Source organism: Fukomys damarensis, unplaced genomic scaffold (assembly GCF_012274545.1).
Source record: "Fukomys damarensis isolate Sample0158 unplaced genomic scaffold, DMR_v1.0_HiC HiC_scaffold_1, whole genome shotgun sequence".
NCBI lineage: Eukaryota > Metazoa > Chordata > Mammalia > Rodentia > Bathyergidae > Fukomys > Fukomys damarensis.
This window is the reverse complement of record NW_022900913.1, coordinates 12,613,025-12,617,151: the sequence shown is the minus strand read 5'-3', so window position 1 is coordinate 12,617,151 and position 4,127 is coordinate 12,613,025.

Here is a 4,127-nt window from a genome sequence, read left to right as displayed (position 1 = left end):
GTCCTCCAGAAACGGCGACCGGATGTTCGAGGGCGGCTGTGAGAGGACCCAGAGGTAGACAGAGAGCAGTGTTTGTAAGCGGTGTGTGGCCAGGTCAGCCCCTCCCAGCCATGTGCTTCCGTGTGCTGACCGATGACGCTTGATCTTGGCCTTCAAATGAGTGCCCCACTAGGATGGCACAATTACTAACTCCTTGCTCAGTGTATTTTATGCTTAGGGCTTTGGAAACCATTTAGAGTGTGCCTCTGTGTGTCATGTTTGCTTGGATCTAAAGTAGGGTGACTGTAGAATTTACTGTCCAAACCTAAGTGGGTCACGGCGCCCTGTCGAGCATTACGTTATGGCCTCTCTGATGTAGAGGAAACCGTTCTGACCCATATAGTTTCTTGTGGCTTGTTGAGCTAGTGCAGCCCCGGTGTCCTGTTTACTGAGTGTAGCAGCCTGAGAAAGTATTTGCTTTTGCAGTGGGGAGTTTGGGAGGCGGAGGATGGGCCCTGAGCATCGTGGGGTGAACAGAGCACACCAGGGCCAGTTCACCTTGAGGTTGAAGTTGATCTTGGAGCAGGCGTATGTGGTCCAGACGCTTGGTCTCATGGGCTAACTTGTACCCTCCCCACTTCAGATGTTGAAGTCTTGACCGCTGTCACTTCTGCCTGTGTCTACATATTGGAGACGGGAGCTTTAGAAGGTAGCAGAGCTTAAATGAGGACGCGAGGATAGAAGAGCATGCATGGAGGACAGACTGTGAGGTCACAGGTGACCAGGTGCAAGCCAAGCTATAGGCCTCAGAGTGCTGGCCCAGCCTAAAGTCCCAGCACTCGGGAGGGTGAGGCAGGAGGACTCAAGGTCAAGGCCAGCCTGAGCTTCACAGCAAAACCCTGACTCTAAAACAAACAACCTCAAAAAGCAAAGCAAGAGAGAGGCCTCAGCAAAAACCACATTGCTGACATCTTGGTCCTGGTCTCTTAGCCTCCAGAACTGTGATAAAATAAATTTTCAGCCATTGGATTGGTGGTATTTTGTTATCAGCAAATACTCTTGGCCCAAAGACATAGAAACCTCAGACCTAGTTCTGGAAGCCGGTGTTGTAGTCCCTGCCTGGGACCAGATCGGGGGTGTCTGGCAGTGTGAAATCTTAACCACTGAGGCCAGGTGTGTGGCCAAGAAGGGCATTAACAACAAGTCTGTTTGCACATGGCTGTGATCAAGTTCATTTCCCTGAAAAAGGGTTGGCTGTGCCTGTGTGAGCAGACACCTCACAGGGCTTCCAGGGAGCGGGCCAGGGCTGGGCAGGCAGGGAGAGGAGAGGGGTCCATACCCATGCCTGTGGGCCAAAGCCCGCTTCTTTGCATCCTTGGTTCTTTTGGAGTGAGGGTGTTGGAGGAATAGGAGACTGTTCTGCAGCCAAGCCAGCTGTACCAGAACTACAGAGGGGCTGAATTCCTTTCTGGGATCCTGGGCAGGGTCAGGCCTATCGGAATGGCTTGAGCGACTGGATGAAAACATCTGAGTACAGTTGGCCCCACGCGGTGGGGATTGAAGATCACGTGGTCATGGACTTCTGTCCTTTAGAGCACACGGAATTGGAGACTGGACTCCAAGGGACCCCACCTTGGATGCACAAACGGGGCCATGGCCTCAGAGTTGGGAAGACCCAAGTTTGTATCGTGGTTCTCACTGCCAGGCTGCCTGCTTTCAGACAGGTTGTTCCAGCCTCATTGGTCTGTGATGTTTAGCTTGCTTGTCTGAATTCATCATGTTTAAGAGTGTCGCGGAGATAGAGATGTGGGAACATAGGCACCAGGCAGGGCCTCATGACCCACTGCCTCATGTCTTTCTTGGGCCTCCTGTAATGGTTTTGTTGCCTTCACACGTGTGCGCCTCGCTCCCCCAGTCCTGACCCCAAGAACGCTTCTCCTTGGAGGCGTCTGTCCTTGGCCCTGTGTGCAGGTGCAGTGGACTGAATGAGTGCTTCTGTCCCCCCGGCTTTTATTGAAATCCAGTTCCCAGCATGACAGAAATAGCAGATGGGCCCTTTGTAAGGAGCTTCATCACGAGCGTGGAGCCCTCGTGATTGAGCTCAGTGCCCTTATGAAGGCGCCTCAGAGAGACCTTTCATCTCTTCCACCAGCTTTGCTGGAACCTTAGTGTTGAATTTCTAAGCTTCCAGAATTGTGAGAAACACATTTCTGTAGTTGGTAAGCTGCCTGGGTCTGTGGTATTTGTTACTGTACCCCAACGGGAAAAACACTGCAATAAGTGCGTTTATTTATTTAGGAAGGAGTAGGCCCCAGCTCAGTGTGCTGCTTGGGTTATTTATGTGGCCTGACTCTGGAAGTGGGGCTGTGGCCTCAGAGTGTGTGGCCGTGGAAATGCCCAGAGGTTTTTTAGGACAGTGACCCAGAAACCAGCTGTTATGTGGACTCTTGCACCACCCTTGCCCCTTGGAGTTCTGATCTGCCAGGTCTGCAGTGGGGCCCAGGAATCTGTATTTAAAAAAACTTCCTGATAAGGAAGTTTTGGGAAGAACTCAACTCACTGACACCTCGTGTAAGACAGGAGGATGCACAGGGGTTCTGTCCATGCTGGTGCAGCTGGGATTCAAACTCCACCATTTGCTGGGGCCCCAAACTCCTAGGTTCTCATGGGGGAGTCGCGTAGAACATCTGATTGCATAGGAACCCCAAGAAAACACTCGGCCACCTTTCCTAGAGCTCCCTAACCTTGGTGTGTATTTCTTCTGCCTTTTCCGCTGTCTCTCAGTCCGCATTCCCTCCCATCCTCTAGCCATCCTACTCCTGCGCTGCACAACCTCGATTCCCCTGTTTTCTCCTGGTGGCTCATTCCCACGTCGGAAGCTGGTACTTTGTATTCACTGGTGCCCCAGCTGGGGTGGGTTGCAGAGGTGGCTCGAGCACCCCCTGAGGACGGCCCCTTCCCTGTCATGACCAGGCCATGGGGGAGGAAGCAGGCAATGAATGTGGCAGATAACCAGCTGGTACTGGGTAGGTGGGTCCCAGGAGACCGGGGCACGGCCCCAGGGCAGCTCTTCTCACCTCCAGGGCACAGTGGCAGAGCGGACTGGGCCTGACTGCCCTTGCCATGACCCCCCCCACCCGTGGACGCTGCCGCCCTGCCTTGCCCTGGGGTCGCCCTGACCCCTTCTGGGCGTGCACCCGGAGCTGCCTCCCTGCTGTGCCTCCCTGCATGCTCCGCTGACTGGGCACATTCCCCGGATTTACTGCAAAGCAGGACCTGTTTCTGCTAGAACCAGCCTGGCCCCTCCTCTGCTAAGTATGCGCTTGCCGTCTTCTGCTGTTTTCCAGCCTTGCTCCTCTCTCCTCCCCGCACCAGGAAGCTCACTTCCGGCCCTCCACTGTCGCCTCTTCCCCCGCTGTCTGGTCATCACCAGACACGTACTCATCTGCAGAGAAAGCCTCCTTTCTACGTTCTGTCTCATCCGATTTGTGATTTAGTTTTCACTTTATTTTGCTCCATTTCAAGATAACTGATTCTTCCCAAATTACTTGCAAGTACATATTTTGTTGGTTTTTTAAAAAGCACCAACAAGTATCCCCTTGCCCAGCGCACATACTTATCTGAACAGTTTGGAAAACAAATTGTAGATGACAGTTTGGAGAGTCATGATCTATTTTACAGCTTTTTTTTCTTAATGGTACATAATTTAAATTTACGCAGCATCTTTAGCAACTACTCTTTCAGAATCTGTGTAAAAGGATTCAGGATTTCCTGATACTGAGGCAGAGGGCTGCCTAACACTCCAGAGGATTACTGTTTTCCCGGGTGGAGATCTGGCCTTGGAGTGCTGTTTGGTGTGAACCCTTACGCTTTTTGAGACCCTTCCTTTTTTTATGGTTAGATCATAAAATCCATTACTAGACCATTAGATAAAGCTGGTGGATCTCAAGGACGTCTCAGTGCTTAGTCTGTGGTTGCTTATATTTCAGTACCTGGAAACAAAGCCGCCACCCCTTAAAACCCTGTTTTGAAAATTGCAAAGCAAGTAATGCAGAACATTATTCCATATCAGAACTGTGATGGGTTCTAATGCTTTTATGGATAGTCTTTCTTTCTTTGAAGACAAAAAAAAAAAAAAAAAAAAATTT